Genomic DNA, 23,998 nt, shown 5'->3' on the forward strand with positions numbered 1-23,998 from the left:
TGCAAATCGAACGACAGCGAATTTGATTCCATGCATTCGGAAAATCAAATTTTCAGTAAAAACTACAGCCATTGCCTGTACGATTTCTTCAAACTGAAAATGATGAAATTTCAAAAGAGGAACATTCGTCCTTCGATGGGAGATTTTTTCAAATCCTCGACTATTTCGCCTTTATTTCTTTTATTCATTCTTCCGAAAAAAATAGAGAAAAAAAAAGACGTTTCAACCGATACAAAATAATGGGATTAAATTTTACACGTAAGATAGAAGAAGATCTGGAGTACGAAAGGGGGAGAAAAAAAAGAAGAAAGGTAATAAAAAAATTGGGATTCATCGAAAACAATTATTTGTCAAGAGTTAATCGAATTTAGACGAAGAGACGTGTCGGATTTAGTTTGATTCTCAACAGGATATAATCGAAAAGCCCTCGTCGCCGTCATTCGTTCAGTCGGATGGTCAGCACCATCGCCTACAGTACCATCGGTAAACCCCATGAGCCAGAGTCAATAGCTAATATTGCCCGATTAGGACGCGTCGTTCGGACTCAGAGAATACTCGTTCAAAATGAAACTCTCAGTCGCTTGTATTCTCTCTCTTTCTCTCTCTCTCTCTCTCTCTCTCTTTCTCTTTCTCTCTCTCTTTCTCTTTCTCTCTCTCTCTTTCTCTCACTCATTCATTCAATCTCACTCTCACTATCTCTTTCTCTCTCTCTCTTTCTCTCTCTCTCTCTCTCTCTCTCTCTCTCTCTCTCTCTCTCTCTCTCAGCTAACCCTATACATGTAGATATGTATATTTTCTATCCCTCGTCTCTTCTTTCTTCCCTCCCTCTTCTAGTAACTTTCAAAATCTTCTTCTCTTTCTCTTTCTATCTCTCAGTTACCCTTATATACGTAGATATGTATACTTCCTATCCCTCATCTCTTCTTTCTCCCTTTCCCTTCTAGTAACTTTCAGAATCTTCTCTCTCTCTCGCTCTCTTTCTCACTCACTCACTCACTATTTCTCTTTTCCTTTCCACCCTCTTAGTTGTGCCAGACACCGACATTATTCGAGCAACGTATACCTGTACCTCTTGGTCGCTGTTTATGCCCTACGTGATGCAGCCTTTATACCAGTAATTATTTATAAAGACCGTGGAACCATTTCGACCAAACTAATATTGTTTTACAGTTAATGGGACGTACTTTCGGACGCTTTCTGAATAAAATAGTACGAAGATATATGTATGTGTGCGCGTATTTTGCCAACATTTTCATCGACCCGATTTACTTTTTTTTTCTTTTCTCTCTCACTTCCTCCCTCTCTCTCTCTTCCTCTTTCTCTCTCTCTTCCTCTCTCTCTCTCTCTTCCTCTCTCTCTCTCTCTCTTCTTTTTCTTTTTTGTCTTTTAAATCACATATTTTCGCACTGTTATTTCAGATATTTTCGAAATATTTGTTTTTTATCGATAGAACATATTATTAATCGAGAAGAGCAATACAAAATTTCGTTTAATTAATTTATAAACACGAGTAGCACTTTATCTTAAAAACATTTTCCGCGTAACAAGAATAAACTTTACTATTTGCTTGTAATAAGAAAATATTGAAGGAAAAGAAATAATTCAACTTGTTTTATATAATTTCTTTACTTCCCACCTAAAGTTTATTTTTTGACTTTATAATCGAAAATAGAAAATATATAAGAGCATTTACTTCTCTCCCTCTCTTTTTCTCTCTCTCTCTCTCTCTTTTTCTCTCTCTCTCTCTCTCTTTTTCTCTCTCTCTCTCTCTCTCTCTCTCTGTATCTCTGTCTCTATCTTTTTCAATTAACTACAACATTTCCAATTATCGCATATATCGTAAATTAATTTCGAAAAGATCTCCAAAAAAAATCATTAAGAGTATAATGAAAATCACTCGGCATTCCTAATTCAATGTGCGGTTATATCAATGATGGTATTGCGATAAGGAAGGCGAATAAAGAAAAAAAATTGAGTGAGATTGAGAGGGTAAAACGAAAGATGTGAATACATAGGAGAAGATTCGAATCGGCCAACGAACTGGATGGACTTCAAGATATACTCGACCGAATGACTACGTTGAGAGTCAGAGAAAAAAAGAGAGATAGAGAAAGACCATTGACGTTTAAAGCGGGTCGAATGAAAGCAGTACGATGAGCCTGAAATATCGACGCCAGGATAAAGTAGTCGGTCTCCGTCTATCTCACTCATTCTAGCAAAGTATTTCCGATTGTCCTTCGGCTCGTTATCTCCGTGCGATAAACCTTTTCCGTCATTTTCAAAACATTCCCGAATTAATCCCTTCGGAAGGATATGAAATATGCTAATCCTCTTGCCGTATCCCTCCTGCTTTGTTTGTATATTTACATCAGAGCCAGAGCAGAATTATTTTGCATATTTAAGGTAAGGATCGTTAGTTCATAAATATTTAATGGCGGGTATAATGTTTAAGATAAAGTAGTAGTCTATCACTCGGGTCTCGTTTAAATCACAAACATATCGGGAAATCCTTCAAACTGGACCCAGAAGTAGTACGTGCGGAAAAGCTTAACGAGTTATAACACTCAAATCACCATAAATACATTTTAGCATCGGACGTAAGAAGATTGCATTAAGAAATTTATGGATACTTTCTTAAGAAAAGAAAAAAAAACCAAAATAAAAATCAAAATAAAAAACAAAAGAAGAAAAAGCGGGATGAGAAAGAAAGAAGAATCTTCTTTCTGGCGTGAAACCCAATAACCATAAAACTTATTAGATATTTCTTTCTCGTGAAAACACGCGAACGTGGTGAAGCGCTAAAAGCTGCCATAATTTTCTGAATCCACCAACGTGAATAGGCGAATTATATATATATATATAGAATTATATATATATATATATAAAATTATATATATATAAATATATATATATATATATATATATATATATAACGTTCTCTTTTAAAAGTACAAATAAATTTTTAATCGAGAATAACAAGGATAAAAAAATAATAAATATATTTGATTTATAAGACTTACCAATAGTTCGCAGTGATAGACATAGCGAAGTAGGGAAAATTTGAGGAAACTCCACAAAGGCTCATCGTCATTCTCGTCGTCTTCTTCGTCGTCGTCCTTGTTATATCCTAGATCGAGTAGGACGAAGCCAAAGTTGCATACATTGATCGTCCGCCTTCATAGAAGCATAAACAGTACGCAACCGTAAGTTCACTGTTGATCATGGGTGATCACCGATCGGTCGATCAGTCGATCGCCTGCCTCGTCGTATCTCGCTGTCGACATATCTTGCCCTTCGCAATCGGTCTATACCTTTCATCCGAAGTCGTTGCTGGAGGTCCTCTTCCTCGCGAGTCTCACGATAACCGGTTTTGCCAGAGCATTCTCGAATTCGCGATCGTGAATTCCACGAAATTCTGTTGGAGCTTCCGACCAACGAAATTGTCGAAGCCAAAAGACAAAGACGAAAAAAAAGGCAAAAGGCAAAAGAGAAAGATGGATAGATATAGAGAGAGGAAAAGAGAGAGAGAGAGAGAGAGAGAGAGAGAGAAGGGAACGAGAGAAAGAGATAAAAGCAAATAGATAGTCTAGGAAGAAAACACTCTACGAGCCGAATAACACGGATAACACGAGTAACACGTGCGAACATTCGCGCACGCAGCACGCCGTGACACTACGTACTATATTACTCACACTTCACGATATTTTACGCATACCCGGTACCAAAATAATACGGACGGTCGGTCGGTCTGTGCAACGTGCCTGATATATGTATGTCGCCACGTGGCGAAGAAGAAGCGCGCGAATAATACGGACACAACCTAACAACCTTGTCTTTACCTTACATTCTCAATAATTCTTCATCTTCTTCTTTTTCAATATAGACGACCGATCCCCTACGACATTGAAACTCCATAGTTGACACTGCTTGCAATTAATCTAATTTAACCTAGACTATCTATTATCCTGCAGTAAGTATTTAATTTCTCAATACAATAACTAATTTTCGAAAAATTTTCGAAAAATTTTGCATCTTCGGACGATGATCAAATTAAAGGCAGTAGTCCTTCACCTTTGATAGGTCCATAAAAAAAAAATAAAATATCCAGACTAACGATTAAATTATTATAATACAACTCATGTACTATGTATTTATATATATATATATAATATATTTATATATATATCTATATATATATATATCAGTCAGTATATCAGGAGAAAACACCTTGACGATGGCACGTTGCACAGTGCAGTGAGGATCGTGATTTCGCGGGCTCCTACTCCGGAACGTTCGTAAGAGCGCAAAAGCAGCACGGGATGCGCGCGTCCCGGCGGCTGCGCGTGCACTGCCCGCGCGCGGTTCTCCTTTGGATCTCTGTTCTTCCCCTCTCCCTTCCCTTATACTTCTTCCTCGCTCTCTCATCTTCCACAGAAACCAAACGCGTATATATGGGACCCCATGTACACGACTCTTCCTCTTCCTTCCTCCTTTTACTGGTCTCTCTCTCTCTCTCTTTCTCTCTTTCTCTCTTTTTCTATCTCTCTTTCTCTCTCTCGTTCTCTCTTTCTTTCTCTTTTTCTGTCTCTTTCATTCTCTCTCTTTTTCGCTCGAAATACCCCATGTGCGCCAAGCGTATACTCGCGACACACCACCGACTCCCTTTTGCCCTTTCTCTTCGCACCGCGTAAACGTCACTTTCAAGATTACCAAGAGATAATCGTCGAGATCTGAACGTCGACGTATAATCGGAGATCTTGTAACTACGATTAGTTTGTGAAACATCGAACATCTGTTTTTACTTTGAAAAAAAAAAAAACTTACTTTTTTCTACCACCTCACGTTATTATCCTCTCACGAAGATATTTCTATCGAGATATTTATGATAATGTTTGAAGCTAAATACCGCGTAAAACCTTTAACATGGAGAAATATATTTTTCTATTTTTATTATAGCGTATCTAGTATATTTAAATGTTCCGGAAGTAATGAAAATTATTTTTTGCAAAAATTTCGTTTAAATATCATCTTAAACAAAGGATATAAGAGAGTATTAAAATCTTTTTTCGTCCTTTTTTGATTAAAATTAAAGATACTTTATAAATGATTAACTACTTCTTGTACTTGATACAAATGCACATAAAATAATAGATAATCTTCTAACAAAACTTTGTATTATAGTTATTCCGTATTTTCTTCGAAAAAATCGAAAGAAACTTCGATACTTTTCTCTTGTTCGCTAATTCTATCTCAAGTACGTTCGCTCGAACAATATCATCATTCGGGACGCAGAGAAACAATCAAAGTAAATACTCGATAATCTTTTGATTCTACTTTTATAAAAGTAGAATCTCTTAGATAAAAATCAAAAAGTTATTTTCAACTGATACACTATATTATATTATTCCTATATCCCAAACTTATTCTATTTGCCGCGTTTATTGAATAATAGAAAATAATAAGAAAAGAAAAATAATCGAGATAATGGGAAAATCTGCAAAAGTATTAATTAGTTTTAATTAGTATCAGTTTACCTAAATATACTTTATATGAATATATTTAAAATTACTTGGACTATTTTAATCAAGATAAATACGTACCTAAATATTTAGAAAGCATAATTTTCACGAGACTCTTGGTAGATGATCCTTTCTTTTTTCCTCTTTCGTACGGAACGTTAATATCAAAACGCGTAGGTATGCATGTACAATTATCTCGTGACTTCTCCATTGAACGATACACAGGACGGAGTCTGCAAGGGTGTCTCTCCCTGCTTACAGCTTCCTATGAACAAACACAACACATACAGTACTTTATAAAACATCTCGTTCGAGACTACGTCACCCTCGAAAGAAAAAAAAAGAAAAAGAAAAAAAAAAGAAAAGAAAATGCTCGTTGGAATATTACTATATGGATATATTTAAATATAAAAACATCACAAACGATCTCACATTAATATGCACATTCGCACAATCTGATATTAAAGATGCGCTCGCATAAACACCTTTGTATGTTAATACGTATAGACTCCCAAAGAAATTAATTTTTCACGGATCAATATACTAATCTAATTAAATTCATAACTTTTTGTATATAAAAAGATAAATATTTCATCGTCGTCATTATTTTAATATTAGATTGTAACACTTATCAAAAAGCATAGGTACTTTTAGTTTTTTAAGTGTTACAAAAAAGAAATCTTACGTATTAAACAATTGAAATAATTTCTATAAAAATTAAAATGCAATGTCTGCAAAAATCATTAATGATCTCTATGCAATTATAACGTTAACAAAATTACATATCGTATAATACATTAATATAAATAAAAAAAAAATAACTACGAGCAAAAAAATCATTGGAATTGAATTGTCATTCAATGCTTTAACGTTGAATTCAAATCGATTCTATATATCACGTTTACCTCCTAGCACCTTTCTTCTTTCTACAACCACATCTCGCTCTGTTCACCGCATCTATTGTTTTGCTTCTCTCCTGTTCCAACTGTGCGAACGGGTATATATATACCCGTATATATATAGATATATATAATGGATATATACATACCCATATATATATATATATATATATATATATATATATATGTATATATGCACCCGTTATATATATATATATATATATATATATATATAACTACACGGATCCTAACCATTTATTTCCCTCTCCACCGCTTACCTCTTTCTACCTAACCCATATAAGACACGATACACACGTATATAACATAATTAACGGACATTCTATCGTATTGTCTCTATACCATTTACGTTCACATCGTAATAAATAAAATAACAGAATCTTTCTTCATCGAAATAACGAAAATAAATAAAAAAAAAAAAAATTATGGCCGAAATATTGGTCGATGATAGATAAAACAAAAAAAGAAAAAAAAGAGGAAAATAAAATCACGTCTCACGAAATTCGTACAGGTTTCGTATCGTATTTGTATCATTATCGTATTTGTATCATTATCGTAACATCCAATATCTCATTAACTTGAAATTTACGTCACTCATTGTTGGATAATGAAAAAGCGATTTCCTTGAGCCCCTTAAATGCTACGTTACACCGATGTCTGCTCTTCGAAAAAAAAAATTACGCATGTAATGAGAAAGGGGCAACTTGCACGTTGGTTACGGTGACTAATGAAACGTATCGAAACAAATGAATAACGCGTTCGCACAACGAACAACTTTTTTGAAGATCAAACGTAATAACGAGCTTCGTTATATTCGCAGTACGATTCTTTAATGGTCATTTACGACCAGGGCCGTCCGCAAGAAAGGGCATAGGCAAGGAGCCAGAGTTCTTCCCACCACACAGTGAGAAAACTTTAATACTAAAAAATGTACAAATACCAAAATATACGTTTCAATCAATCCAAGTGACATTTTATGCCATGTCCCACTACCCACCTCTTGAAAAAAATCCTACGAACGCCCTTGCCAATCACTTTCGAATCATTCGAATTTGATCGGTTGAATTTTGATCTTTCGTCGTTTGGCCAATATTAATAAAAAATTTTATTTCTGAAAATGAATTGATTTATTAAATAATACTTACGTGCTTTCCTTTAGTAATCGGCTTTCTTTCAAAGATTTAATTTCATCGATACCTCGTCACGAGACGTTATTTTCTGAAATTTTCTCGTGAACACCAAAAGCCTAACGTGCTCATTCACGCGAACTTAAAATGGCTACAATTATTATATTCAACCAATGAGATAATACCATTGATTAATACGCTTTGTGACTTTAAATTAGTCAGTGTCGAGATGCGAACCAATCATATTGTTTCTTTAAATATATGTATTTCGTGTTAACGAACGTTGTTATTAAGCGCGTACTTTACATATATATATGTATATAAAAATAATTACCAATGGCATGCCTCTAAATAGATTGTTACACTTTAGTAATTGACGTTTAAATATCTATTATATTTTATGTAAATGAAATTAACATTGTAATTAAAATCTTATTTAAAAAGATACTTTATAATATTGTAATATTTGCACAATTTCATCGACTCAGTGCGTACTTTTAATGAGTATTCAATTTAAACTTTATGACTAAAGTAGTAATACCGTTGGTAATGCGAAACGCGAGCGTTTCATTAAGCAACAACGAAAAAGTTCACAGTTTCGATCGAAATAACTTGATCGTTTGAAGCGTGCATCGCAAAATATCTACTGATTGAACGAAACACATCAAAGCGCGCACTTTGAAATCTGCCTCTGGCAAAAATCGATCGAACAAAACATTTCGTTGGAACTGATATTTGTGAGTAACTTTCTTGATACATTTTGTTGATACGTATATATATACATATTTTTTTATGTATTACATAACATAATTATTTATAATAATGTACATATCTGCATTGCATAAAAAAAAATATATGTATAAATCTAAAAAAGTATATAAAAAAAATTATATGATGGAAAAGTTGTAACATTACTTATATATAATTATATTATATATTAATTATAACTTATATTTAAGGAATATTAAAAACTTCGGATATGAAGTAACAATTAATATATTCTGTGATGATAAAATAAAATAAATAAAATACATACATATATATATATATATATATATATATTTACATACATATATATATATATATATGTATGTAAATACCTGTAGATATACTTAAAAATGCATGATACTTCAAGGTTATATAGCTTCATAAAGGATTAATTTAATTTATTCTAATACGAAGCTTTTCTTTTAATTTTAATTTGTCGTTTTTAACAAATACACAAGGAAAGTACGAGAAAGAATGAAAGACGGACAATCCTGTGTGACAAGAATCCTCCTAACGTACATGATGCTTGCTTTTCTCAGTTTACACGGGTGCTCGAAAAAAAGCTGACTTCGTTCGTCGCATCTTCTTATCTTGCCTTGTGTTTCGTGTACGAAGCTAGCTGGTATTCGTCTTTCTCTGGTAAGTTGTAAATATATATATATATATATATATATATATATATGCGTGTATGTATGTGTGTGTATATATACATAAACGTCTTGAACCAAAGATGTGTAGTGTGCAGTCATGGCACGTTTAAACGGGTTTCGTTACGGAAATTGTCTGGTCGATGTTGTCGCAAAACAATGTTCGGTTTTACTACAAGAGTTTTCGAAAAGAAACATTCTAAATACTAAAGGTAAAATATACAAAAATAAAGAAATAAATATTTACCAAAAAAAAGAACAAGTGTTTGGATACAGTTATACGTTATTATGTGGAAATTCAATATTATCTATGTGTATACATATATAAGATGCTTATTTTGAAAATGATTTAAATCCGTTTTTCAAAATAATCAAATCAAATTAATGTTTATAATATTTACAATTCTACTTTACGTTTCAAAATAATCGAGTTAACGTTTATAATAGGGAGATTCTATTTTTAATTGATTTACAATATATTTAAATTCACTTTTTCAAGTTTTTGTTAATAGGTTAAATTAGTTAATTATCGGAATATAATGGGATATAATGTAAATTTGGGGATTATTGTAAATTAATGGGATTAATAATGTAAATAGGTAATTATAATATTAATTTGAAATTATAAATCAATAATATTTATTTATAATTAAAATATAAATTTAATATAATTATTTTGTATTTAAATTAATAATCTTTCATTGTATATTAATATAGATTATTTTTATAAAAAGAAATATTTATAAGTTTTTTTAAAAAAATAATTATTAAATTGAAAAAATTTAATATTAATATAAGAAGAAAATATTAATAAGTATAAATTATAGATTATAATTATTTATATAATATAAATATTTATTAATAAATTAGTATGTTAATATTATAATAATGAATTTAATATATGAAAACATAAATATATTTTATAAATGTATATATATTTAATTAGATATAATATATAAAATAATTTTTTATAATGTTAGATTTATTTTTAGTAAAAAGATTATATAAAGGGAGTGAAATTAAATGAATAAAAATTATGAATTTTTATCAAAAAATTTATACTTTTTTCTTTAAATTGAATTAAAAAAAATCTAAAGGTAAAATTTTACTAATTTTTTGATATTTGATGTAAATATTAGGATATATATATATATTTATATTAAATATATATATATAATAAAATATAAAAATTTAAACAAAGTAATTATTCTCCTAATTAATAAAGTATTTAAGATATGTCATATATTATAATATATAAACGATAAGTATAAAAAAATTTAAATAAGGAGAAAATAATTATTCTCCTAATTAATAAAGTATTTAAGATATGTCACATATTATAACACATACACGATAAATATAGAAAAATTTAAATAAAGAGAAAATAATTATTCTTATAATCTTTAATAATGTAAATAGGTAATTATAATATTAATTTGAAATTATAAATCAATAATATTTATTTATAATTAAAATATAAATTTAATATAATTATTAATTATACTTATTGCAATATATATCATCTGTACATCATAATTATATTAAATATCTCCTGAATGTATAAAATGGAGGGAATGTAAATATAATTGAACTGTCTAATTCTTTTGAAAATGAATAAATGTTTTTATTTTTACAATACAGAATTAATTTTTTTTTGTTTTTTATTTATTTTATAAACTATATTATGTTTCTTTACGAAGAATTTATGCTTTTCCAAATATCAAAGAAGTCATTTCATTAATTTTGAAAGTGACAAGTCACTTATGACCACCAAAAACGTTCTACTTTTTAAATAATGTTTATTAAGTTGATTGGGTTGATAAATTATATATATTTTTCTAAATATAAAAATATTATATTACCATGTTTATCACTAATCAATATTTTTAAATTAATTCAAACGTAAATATCCCGATTTAAAAACAAATTGACTTGAATCACTTACAAAATAAACGGCTCATATTGTCCTAGTTAATGGCTTACAATTAATACAATTATGACGTAATGTTATATTCAAAGTTAGTTTTATAACTTAAGAAAAATAGGACTGATTAAATGTATTTGTTTTATTATGGCAAACAGCGTTTATAGAAATTGAAAGAAATGGCTAGAATCTCTCGATGTTACTTCTATCAGTCGTCTGAAGAACTTCTGAACTCGACAAGGATATTTTATTTCATGATTACAGTCGCTTAGTCTCTTGGTACTTTCGGAGATGTCCACAAGTCGAAAGAAAAACAAAGATTTCTTCTTTTCATACTCGAGATCGAGAAACTCGAAAAGACGATGAAAGAAAATAGCTGAGTAAAAGTGTTACTTCTTATTTTCTTTTCTTTTCTGTTCTATTCTATTCTATTGTATTTTATTCTTTTCTTTTCTTTTCTTCTTTGTTAACTTCTTTTTCAAGATACATATTACAGTATTTGTGTATCTATTATTAAGGATACATTGTTACTCGTGTAATTCTTCAGCGCTTTAAATAAGTAGAAATATCTACCCGAAATAATAACAATCCAAAATTTCAATACAATACTCATAAGTTACTGGTCGAATGCATTTGAAAAGGAAACTCGAATAAAAATATCTTCTTGAAACTCTTGCCCCTAACGATAATTAAAAAAAAAAAGCAAGGAAATTTACATCCATCAGGTTAAAGAGAAGCACAAGCACTGAAGGCTTCTTCCTTAAACAATACCCAACCTGAAGCATACATCAAAGTCCGGTATATTTAAGGTTGAAGCCTTCTAAGGTACGTTAATTAGATGTAACGAGTAAGAGTTTGGAGTTCATCAAGAGAGAGAGAGAGAGAGAGAGAGAGAGAGAGAGAGAGAGAGAGAGAGAGAGAGAACAAGAGCGATCGAGATACAAGCTCTTATAAGTTTCCATGAGTCATACTTCATAAAGATAGCACACAAACGTACGATACACATACATTCTTCCAAACATACATACATACATGCATATATACATACATACATGCTCATATTGAGAAAGAAAAAACCTGTAGAAATAAGTGTTTGAGCTTAATACACGCAGGTAGGTGGTATATACGTTCAAAGCAAAACGACGTGTATTTAACGACATGCGTATAATAAAAAGAAAAAAAAAAGAAAATTACACGAGACTCTTTCACTTCGTCTCTTCCTCCATCTTCGTTCATTCGTCCGTTCCGTTCCGTTTCATTCTGTTCGTACGTTCTGTCGTTCGTTCGTTCATTCGTTCGTTTTCTCGTAACATGCGATGTAATGACACCAACGGAGAAATTGTGGTGGAACTGGGTGGGTGACATTGCCATAGTCACGGCGATCCATTCCACGTTGCAGGATCGTCGTATTATTGCACGGGAAAGTAAGAAAAGAAATACGACAGGGCATCCTCCGCGTTCAATGCAATTTCTCGGAAAGAACGTTCTTCGTTGTCTTTCTCTGGCATTGACTGAAAAGAGAACCCTGTATTTGTTAAGAACGAGAAAGAGAACGTTCGTCGCCTCGATGAGATGGAAACTCGACTTCCTACATCCTACGTACATACATACGTATATACGTACGTACGTATATATATATATATATATATATATATACATATATATATATATACATATATATATATATACATATATATATATATATACATATATATATGTATGTTTTTCGTTGTTATGTCTATATACGTATATATACATCTAGATATCTCTTGCATTGCTCGTCGTTCTTGCATTGTCAACGCGGTTAAATCTCGAGCATGTCAGGTATATCGAATGAAGAATCTTTCGCGTCATCCACTTTAATAGAAAACAGGAAACGATATCTGGCAATCGAGTAAATATACGGAATTGTCTTTATTTTCTTGACGTCTTCGATTCAAAGCGAACCAATAAAACATCTTTTTTTTTTTCCTTTCATTTAATTACTTGAAAAATATCCCTCCGGATCCAATCGCCATTTATCAAATAAATATATAATGTTAATAATGCATTCAGAAATGTATATTATATATAATAACGTATCAATTTCATCATTATCAGTTAAGATAGATAATAATTTTGAAAACTCATGTCGGTACGTAGAAATTCCAATGAAATCAGTATTCACACTTATTCGTATATAAGCATTGAAAAATGTAGATGATAACTGATATATATATTTTAGAGAGAGATTTTTCGTCACTTTCATTAACATACGACTATCTGACATAAATATTATGTTATAAATACCTGACACCGGCTTTATATTCGTGTGTATGTGTATGCACATAATCATATATACATATACATTTACAGATTTTTCTACAAATTTCCAGAACAATACATCCCAAAGCAATTTCTATTGAACATATATAGTATTATAACATGTAAGTACGTAGGTTTTAAGGCTAGTCGATCGTAAAAATAAGGATATAGAAGAGAATCGAAGTAGGAGATAAGAGGTTTGCCGTAGGAGACCGTATCGTGGAAAGCGTATGTGAAGAATAGGGTGGTAAGACGTGGTGTGGAAAGGGGAGGATAGGAACGGAAGTCTCCTTTGTTCGAGCGAAGTATACCAGCGGCTACGACAGCATAGCGAAACGAGTGCTATGCTCGAGACGAATCGTAAGTGTGCGTATATTCATATGTACATACGACATACGTTCACGAAGACGGTGCATCCGTCCAAGCACACCATCCCTCTTCTCTTCCTTCTCCCTCATCCTCGAACGCACCCCGTGGAAAAAAGAAAAAGGGTTGAAGTTTAGCGTACACCGTACGCATTCGCATACACATATATACATACATACGTACATACGTACGTACGTACGTACATAGAATAAGAATACAAGCTGAAGCAAACAGTCGACGGCGATGGTGCAGTGCTAACGTTTTATTTATCAGCGGTGATGGCTTTTCAAGGCCTTCCAAGGGTCGCCATTTTTTGGTAAGCACTACTGAAAGAGAAACTTCTTTCCCCTCGCGAGCTAGCGCAATCGAGATCGTGCGATGAGCGAGTGACTCGCGAGAGCGTTTCGCTGGCTTTTCAATCTTTCCTTCTTCCTTTTCACTTTTTTTCGTCTCTTTTCGTATCACTCAACCCTCTCTTTCAGTCTCCGTATAGTACATATTTAGAGACATGAAGATCGTGACGAGCACATGATATACACGAGAAAATCGTAAATTAAGAAACACCTTCGTTTTCCTTTCTTTCTCTTTTTCTTTCCTTCTTTCTTTCTTTCTCTTTCTTTCTTTATTCTTTATTTTTTTAATTTTTTCTTTTAGCAAAAATATTGTTTTTTTTTACGAACGTAACTTCTGTCCTTTTTCTTTCCTTTTTTTTTGTTTTTCTTTTTTTAAATAGTAAAAAGCACCAAGAGACTACGACTACGAACAGATGATCTCTCATTCGTGTTAGTGTAGAAAAGCTTTTCACGAACAAAGAGTCGAGCCTTTATTTACGATGAAAGAATCTTTCTTGCGGTCGGCATCATCGAGATACGTTCGTAGTCACTTCAGTTGAGGTGACTAGCGCGTACCTACAACCGAAGTCATTCCTTGACGTTTCCTCTGTTCTCTTTCCTCACACGATGCAACACCCAAGTGTGAGCGCCGACGAGCGAGTGTGTGCGCGCGCACACGAGTATAAAAAAAAAAAAAAAAAAAAAAAGAAAGAAATAAAAAAAGAAAAAAGAAAAGAAGAAAAAAATATCGTGAAGGCGGCGTTGAAATATTGCAACGTGTCATGCCAGGAGAATTGCTGCACCGTCGACGATAATCTACCGCTGTCTCCGTGTAAGAACGACGACGATTCGTATTCCTCGAGCTCAAGACGGAGAGAAAACAAGTACTAGCACGAAGAAAGACTACGAATTTTACGGCAAGTAAAAGTTTCCATTGATACGTGTCTTTGTGGTCTATGTATGTCTATATGTGCGTATATACTGCGTACGTCTGTAGACATGTGCATACGATATGTAAGTACCTCTAAGTATCGTCTTGCTGGGATAATAAATTAGGAGACTCAGGAAGTATCCGTGGCCATTGCGAATAGACCTAACTCTATCTCCGTTATCTACTTTAAATCTATCGAGAAAGAGAGAGAGAGAGAAAGAGAGAGAGAGAGAAAGAGAGAGAAAGAGAGAGAAAGAGAGAGAGCGAGAAAGAATTGTTCGTAATAATTTCTACTATAATTTTATCGTTCCTTTTTTTTTTCTTTTTTCTTTCCTTTTTCTTCGTTTTTTTTTGTTTTTTGTTTTTTTTTTTATATTATTCAATGATAGTGAAAAAAATGAAGATTTGTTTTTAAGCGAATGATATCCAATTAATATCGATATAGTAGATATCAAATTGATTACGACTACGACAATTTTGATAATTCTAACTCTCTTCGAAATGGCAAACATAAAAAAATAAAAAGAAAAGAAAAAACAAACGATAATGGAGATAACCGTCCAGCTGCGGTCAAATTTTCGTGGTTCCTCTTTTATAACGCTGGGTTTGTTTTTCGAGTAATTTTTTGCTAACCATCGCAAATTAAGCTCGTGCCAGTTACATGAATCGTACAGAAGTCACAAGGGAAGGAAGGGAGTTGGAAACAAAAGTTTTCGCGCCCCCTCGAAAGGGGGGAGAGAGAAGGAGAAAGGGTAGAAAAAGTGAGAGAGAAAGCTAAAGATAGATAGATAGAGAGAGAGAAAGAGACACAGAGAGAGAGAGAGAGAGAGAGAGAGAGAGAAACGAATGGGCGGTTAATTAACTCGTACCACCGGTATTCGCCAAATACTCGATGCTACTACGATTATTCGCGATTCCAGAATACATCTGCGATTCTTGGCAATGAGCCAACGAAGATCGCACGCCGTGACAACGATAATCACGAAAGCGACTTTTCAAATCGACTCTTTTATCACGTCGTTTATTGCGATTAAAAAAGAAAACGTTCTCCACACAGATATCTACCATTGGACCTCCATACCATTTATCTTCGAACGGCAAATGACTATTATCGAAATACTTTTTGTGCGATTCTTCGTTGTCGTTAAAAAGAATAAAAAGAAAAAAGGAAAAAAAAAAGAAAAAAAAAAAGAAATAAGCAACCTCACAAATTTATCGTTTATCGAGCGTAGAAAAATTCTGGTTACGTAAGCATCGCAAGGCGTTCAATAATAACTCGGTAGTAGATATTTTTTTATTTCAACTGCAAACCTCGTACCCCACTCGTCTGCCTCTCTTATTTTAATAACGAACTATTAACAGACTTCCTCCCCTTGTTCTTACAACCTTCTCCTCTCTTCATCGGATAGCCGATCGGCTCTCTCTTTTACCCCTGACCCCTACCTTACTCCCCGTTTGCTTTGAAGCTAGCAACTCGTGATTTTAAAACTTTACCATGAAAGAGAATTCAGAAATTACACAGAGAGAAAAAGGAAAAGAGAGAGAGAGAGAGAGAGATAGAAAGACCCTCATCGTACCACGAATTTTCTTCCATTCTACATTAATATTTCCAAAGCAAGTATTCCAATGATCTGTCCTTTATCGTTCTTTCATGTTTCTTATTCTTCGTCGATAACTTACAAAGAATGTCAAACGAAATTGTTTTTATTTAAGGAAAATACTTTTAACATTATTTTTATTACAATAAAATTGTTTTTTACATCAGTAAAATACATATAAATAATTATTGTCGAGAAGACGATTAAAAATAAATAGTTTCGAAGACTATCAACTACTGTATCGAATTAAATCCTTGGAAAGATCTTCTTAACAAGATTTCTTAAACCAAGTTCGATAATGATAAGAGAAGTTTTCGCGTTACTACCCGACACCTTATCTCTCGATTTTCTTATGCAAAAAAGTATTTTAAAAGATCTCATTGGATCTGTATTGAGTTCGATAGTAAGTTCAAAGTTAAAATCCAATTCTAATAGATTATAACGAAACGTACAAAATGTTCCAAGGACGGTCCGCTGCCCTGTTAAGAGTTAAGAAACTGACTGAGTAGCAACTTCCTTAAACCCCCTAGACAAGTATGGTTCGTTTATTCGCAGAGGTCTGTGGTCTATCTCAAAGGCGACATCTCTCACTGTTCACGGAAAATGGCTCTCGCAATGGCTTTTCCTTGAATACTGGTTGCGAGTTGGCTCTACATTCAGAAGATATTAAGTGAAAACATTGGAGCTGCCTCCAGTGCACGTATCCGCCTAATATTTACCCGGAAAGATATCGCAAAGAAACCATCAGCAGACACGGTTCTTTTTCTTACGTCGAAAGTACTCTCTTCTTCATGGTGAATCTTACTCTGGGTCTTAGTGAAAACCACAGACGTCGAGGTTCTTCTCGTTGACGGTGCTTCGTGAAATCGCATAAGAGCGAGATACGCCTTAAAATAATCTTGCCATTTGGCCGGTACATAGCCACAGCCCTCGGAGTCGTGTCTCTACGACCAAATAAACCAAGAGACGAGCAGATCTTATCGCTATCAATTTACTATACGACGTTCCAAGGCCGTACAACCAGTGAACTTTACGATTCTGTTTTGCACGAGCAAAGCGAAAGGGATCTTATCGAAGTCACCCCGATTGTTCGCTTACATTCAAAGGGTCAATCTTCGTACTTTTCGTAAATATATTGGTTACATTAATTTAAAGTCAAATATTTCAAAACTTGGATCAAAATCGTTCAGAGATTTTTTTACTAACTAAATCATATACGATTAACTAATGCTATAAAATATTTACTTTTCCATTAATCCTAATCTCCTGTAGTAAGTATATATTAGCAACATACGACTGTCTCGATTAATACTCGAGCTAACGAAGTACTTCCGACGCGTTAGTACGTATAAAAATGTCCTCGAGCCGGGTAGAACATATAGTGCTTGCAATTAAATCGACGTGGCAGCTTCATAACCTTTATTACACAGCCATTACTGTTTATTAATTAACGTAACCTATAGAATATAATTACGTATATAACAAACGAGTCGCGGTTGAAAATCATTACCCATACGATAAAACTGTCTGGAAATAAGTGTAATATTACATTTTATTTGCAAACGATTTTCGCTCATTTCTGTCATCCATAAAATTAATTAAAATAAATTTAAAGGGAATTGACAATTTATTTTCTATCGATAGACTTTCTTGTTTTTCACTTAAATTATAGAATCTTCGATGTATAAATCAAAGAATTCAATCGATCGACAATAATAATGTCGCAGATATTAAACACAATTTTTCTATCAAAATTTGAAGGATGCTCGAAAAGTTTCTTCGTTACTTCGACGTATTCTTTTTCTTCGTTCTCTTGTTCTTCGAATTATTTCGTTCTGTTGTTCTTCGAATTATTTCATTCTTTATTTTGATATGAAACCATTTTCGTTATTACTTGTGTAACAAATCATATTAAAGATAATAGAACCATCGAAAGATGATATATCTTGACGATAATGATTTTTAAAACATTTCTCGTAATCAATCATATCTCTTTTCAATTCGTTTCCCATTTTGTTCTATTCGCACGATTATATATCACTTTTTATAAATCTTCTATACATTTGTCATTTTCTTTCTTATCGATTCAATCATTCTTTGTCTTATTCTTATATTGCTATAGATTTCAAGAATCAATTTATAAATAATAAATTCGTTGATTCAAAAAATATAAATAATAGAAACAAAAGAGAAACCACGAACGTATTTTCTCATTTCATAACGATTTTATTAGTAAATAGCATTCGAATCTGTTCATTTAAAATATATGTATATATATATATATATATATGTATATATGTATGGACGTATATATGCATATATGTATGTATGTAGATTCCTTCTAAAAGCATCCAACGATATTACATGCCGAATGAAGCATGGATTATAAAGAGGTGGCCGGTATCGGGGAGGGCGAAAACTTCATCCCCTTTCTACGCCATCAAACTAAATAGAAAGTCCTCGGCAGGATGATGAAGGCACAGAGATATTTAAGCGCGACCTCGTAATAATATCGTTTACAAGCGGAATCCCGCGAGAGGAAGGCGGTACTTTTTTTCCGGTGCTTTATTCCATTAAAGCAAGGGAAGCCTTGCCTCATAACGAATCCTCCTCCGCCAGTCAGTCAGCCCAGCCAAGCAGCCAGCCAGCCAGCCAGCCAGCCAGCCAGCCAGCCAGCCAGACAGACAGACAGACATACAGACAGACAGACAGATAGATAGACAGACGGTCGCTTGTCTCGAATTCGCTCTCACTCCAACCCTCTACCTCGTCGTTTCCTCTTTTTCAATTCGATGATACACCACGACTACGACGAGATGTTGATATTGAAAATGCTTTAACTTCCAGTCTGAACACTTTTCCCTACGAAATAGCAATATCGACTGTAGAACGTCTTTGATTAAAATAAAATCTATCTCTTTCGGCGATTATACTTCGTTACCCCGAATATAACAAAGATTCCTTGAATTGTATTTTTTTTTCTTCTATGTTTTTTCTTTTCTCAGCAGAGTAAATCAGATCGTACACCCCATTTATCCTCGTAACCCTTTCATTTTTTTTTTCATTTTTACAATCGTACACCAATGGAGCGTCGAAATAGATTTCGTTGGAGGGGTTCGTTTATCCTACGTGTGCCTGTCTTTAATTTCGACCCTTCGAAAATGTTACAACCCTTTAGAATAACCAACGTCGTCCCACTCGTCTTATCGCACCAATACACAATACGAAGCCGTCCTTCGGCTCTTAAACTCTTACTTTGGTAAAACGCGTTAGGGGGCGTATGTGTATATATACTCGTGGACAGTGCACACGATCCGACCAAATTCGTTTAACCCAATTAAGGAACCCCGTTGCAAATCTTCAAGTGACTGCTCAGTCAATTGAAAGTTACACGTGTTTCTGTCAGCTCACATTTAACACCAAGCTGCGAGGGTTTAGGGGTGTAACCGGATACACGTTGTCAGGAAGGAACGAGCTGGAGGAGGAACAGAGGGAAAAGGATGAGAAGAGGTGAAACGGTGCGAACGATCGGTAACTGAGTAGCACCGCATACAGTATCTATACACATATATATACATACACACATACATGTATCCAGACATATACATATATACTATATATGTATATATACACAGTATATATACATACATATATGTAATATATTTTATATATGTATATAATTTTTCCTGTTGTAGAGAACATATCGGAGTATATCAAAGTCCATTGAACGTAGAGTACGATTACCGAGAATCTGATAAATCAATATGACTGTTCAAGATTAAACCATATAGATATATACTACTTATATACTACATACGTATATATATATATAGAACGAAAGGCAAATCAAGTAGAGTTTAGTCTTCGCTTAATTGGCAACATCACCGTTACATTTTCGAGTACCATCGATACAATCGTATTTATTATCCCGTGAAATCTTTGATCGTTTCAGGATTCTATTTTCATCTTGAAAACTAGAACGTTTCCCTTCACCTTTGCACAGTTGCACCGTTAAGATTACTTTCTATATCGTTTTCTTTCCTTTATGCCAACTTACCGGCTCAATTAACAGAATATCTTCGAGAGCAAGATCGATCATTTCGTTAGTATTAATTTTTTATTATATTAGAACAGTACGATAGAACATTATATAATATTGTATAAACGAGCTAATGCACGAGCGAATACTCTTCACTGATCCTATAATAGCTTTTAAAAGGATAATCGAAATACATTTATTGCCGGATATTGGTTCTTATCGGGGAAAAAAGAAAAAAAAAAAAGACTCTCTTCCCTGTTGATCCTTTGATGTCGATTAATACTATTTGCCTTTAAATTAGTTCGTTTAAAAGAAAAGAGATAAAAAGGTATTTGTTTTTGTAATTTCAAGAGTTTCTAAACGAATGGACTAGAGATTTGTTCGTTTATATTCAAAAATTATATTTTTATCGACAGAGAGAGAGAGAGAGAGAGAGAGAGAGAGAGGAAAAAAACAGAACAATTCAATAACTATCTCGCTCTATGTCTACACATTCAGTTTGCATCTACCATCCTGAATTGCATCAATTTCGCATCGAATACGAACCGATCATGCATGTTCGACCAGCCAATCGTATGCCTTCGGTACGGTTCGCTGCTAAATTATTATAATGTTGTTCGAACAGAATTGTCCGGTTCGAACCGATCTAACTTCTGATTCCATTGATAATACTATCAAAAGAGTTGGCCGTATTCACAATAAATTATAATAATCACCTAGTATTATTCAATGAACATCTTACGAACGTTAACGAAAGGAAGTCTATATAATAAATAAATAAAAAAAAAAATAGAAAGAGAAAAAAGATGTCTTTTCTTTCGCGAGCTTCGTTCAAGACTCGTTTCCAGAATACTTCATACCAGAAGACTTCATATCAGAATAACCGTTAGACGTAACGCAAAAATTTTCATAATACCAAGCGATAAGATTTGCTCGTCGACGATCCTCCTTTCACATGGCTCGTCAATTACGATGCACGAGTTATGAATGGGCCGCCTTGACGATCTAAAAAAAGAGTGAGAGTGAGAAAGAGAAAAAGAGAAAGAGAGAAAGGAAAGAGAGAGAGAGAGAGCCGCATCTCCTCTCGTACCTTTAACGCATCAACGGCTGCCGTCAACGGGCGTTCTCGCTTCGCTTAACTCGAGACGTAGTAATGATTCCGTAGGACAGAAGTAAATGTAGAAAGACCCGCCACCTTCTCTCGTGTCTCCGCCATTTCTCGTCGCGACAGACTGTATAACGCGACTGAATGTGTATATGTACAAGAGAGAAGGAGAGAGAGAGAGAGAGAGAGAATGCGTCGCGTCGAAACACACGCTTATCCCTCGACGAATTCTCAACAGAAATTTACGAGATAACTTTTTAAAAGTGCGTCACATTAATTGGAAGAAGGAGGTAGAAAATATGTACAAGAGATCTGTTTAGTCTTACAACGAAGATGTTGCTTTTCTCTCTCTCTCTCTCTCTCTCTCTCTCTCTCTCTCTCTCTCTCTCTCTCTCTCCCTCTCTTTTTCTACCTCTCTGTCGTAATCGTACGGTTTCATTTTCTATCCGAAATCACCCGATGACGCTCGATTTTACGTAAAAACAACGTTTCCACAAGTATATACATACATACATATATACCGTATATAAGTAACAGACAATAAGGTTTATTGTGAATGTGTACGCGTGTATATACGATATAGGAGGATGACAGTGACCCACTTGACATTTTTTTCTCTTGATAGTTCTAGCGATCGATGGGTTCTCCGTATGTTGATTCATAGATGACATACGAGCTAACTTTTTCTACCCACCCTACTATTCTTCTAGCGAACTTCCTTTAGTAAAGCTCGATTACCGATACTAGCATGAAATAATACGCACAATCAAAAAGCCAGCTGTATCATCAATCTAGAAACTACTAACTACGCCCGAATCTTATTTGTCGAAAAATCGATTCGTTTACATATTATTAGATAAAAAAGAATAGAACGCTATTAATATGATACGTTAGAACATAGATTCGTTATCTTAATAATCCTCATACGTCTCTTCATTATTCATTATCCTTTTATCTTTTATTATCATCATACACCGTTTCTGACTATTAAGTGCTCATGACTTTTAAATCAGAAAACGGAAGATCAATTATCTCGAATTTCGTAAGCAAGAAGAGATATCTTCATCATTATTATGAGAAAAATCAACAACGCGTGCGAGGAAAGGTATGAAAAACATTCATCATAAATAAGAAGAAAGGAAAAGAAAGAGAGAGAAAGAGAAATATATATATGTGTGTGTGTGTGTACATATATATAGAAAGAGAGACAGATAGAAAGATAGGTCATAAACGATCGCGCTCGGAAATCCATTTTCAAGAAGAATGAAATGTCGAGACGTCCTTGAATCATCAGCTATTCTGTCCGACGTAATCATCGGTAAAACTAATATATCGTCTAGATTACAATGCGATATCTACTGGCTGACGAATGGGAGAAGAAAAGTGTTAAGGGAACTCATTTGAGTGGAGAGACGCGAATAACGCGCGTTTACCGAGGGGAAAACTCGATAGAAAATGGTAGAGTCGGATACGATCCTGTCGCGTTACGATACGAATGCGTTTCCTGCGATATACATACGGGAGATGCACGTTCTCCAGCACAGTTTCGCGCCATGTTTTCCATCGCCTCCACACATTAATCACGGTAAAAGCCGTAATCCACCGGCGCCCATCCGTATCTTGCCTTAGTTAATGGAAATATGAGAGGTGTTACTTTCGTCTCGTGACATCTATTTTTTTTTTTATCATCTCCCCCACTCTCTTCTCCTTCTTCGTTTCTCTTTTCTTTTTAATTCATAGAAAAACCGCGGTAACATTGCGTCGACCTATGTAGGATACATAGGTATATGGAAAGATACAAGGTTGTTTCTTGGATTTTATATACAGTGTGTTGTATTTACTGTTAACAAAATGACACGAATATGTACACCGAATTATTCTGAATAATAATAATAATATAATAGTTTAGGAATCGTGGAAATAGGTCCGTCTGCATTTTTCTTTATTTATCTTAATAATCAAGAGAAACATAATTTCATAGGAAAAAATAAAAGGGTACGCGTTTATATTGTATGCATAACTCTTGTTACACACTTTTCAAGATGCAGATTGCTAAAGGTGCGTACACCTGCGAGTAGTAGTGCAAATTGTGATTTATGTGAACAACGCGTTGTTGCGTACTCCTGACGAAAGGGAATTGTGAGTGTAATGAGTTATAGTCGTTTCTAGTTAATCCGAATATATGGTCGAGTGGAACGAGCAATCGGCGTAACACTGGACAACTGCATTGCATTCGGAGTGGAAAAGTAAAATGATTGAAGGGAATCATTTTTCTATATATCAACGACATTGACAATATGTTTCTTTCGTTCTTTTTTCTTTTTTTTTTTTTTATCGCGAAAGCACCGGTTAAACGAAATTGTACAGCTCGTGTTATATTCGTAACTGTTGAGCAAACTCTCTAGAATTTAGAATTTAGAA

General features: G+C 33.7%; 1 protein-coding gene and 1 long non-coding RNA gene across 3 annotated transcripts in view; both read right to left on the reverse strand.

Annotated features, from left to right (window-relative positions):
- Positions 1 to 3,520, reverse strand: part of LOC118443198 (uncharacterized) — a 510,470-nt gene extending 506,950 nt beyond the window's left edge. Inside the window, exons 1-2 of one of the 2 annotated variants that reach the window (XM_085656601.1) lie at positions 3,312 to 3,520; positions 3,021 to 3,174 (exon numbers count right to left, since the gene is read on the reverse strand). The gene's annotated coding sequence lies outside the window, so the exon portion shown is untranslated. Of the gene's footprint in view, positions 1 to 3,020 lie in introns of both variants that reach the window. The other variant, XM_085656600.1, reaches the window with a different exon arrangement.
- Positions 3,521 to 16,672: 13,152 nt separating this feature from the next.
- Positions 16,673 to 21,699, reverse strand: LOC118443038 (uncharacterized). Its single transcript, XR_004838541.2, has 3 exons — positions 21,563 to 21,699; positions 17,153 to 21,477; positions 16,673 to 17,083 (listed from the first exon to the last, which is right to left on the reverse strand). It is a non-coding gene; the product is annotated as an uncharacterized LOC118443038 (long non-coding RNA).
- Between the last annotated feature and the right edge of the window lie 2,299 nt (positions 21,700 to 23,998).

The sequence above is a fragment of the Vespa mandarinia genome, chromosome 4 (assembly GCF_050613455.1).
Source record: "Vespa mandarinia isolate Hongniang chromosome 4, ASM5061345v1, whole genome shotgun sequence".
NCBI classification, from domain to species: Eukaryota; Metazoa; Arthropoda; class Insecta; order Hymenoptera; family Vespidae; genus Vespa; species Vespa mandarinia.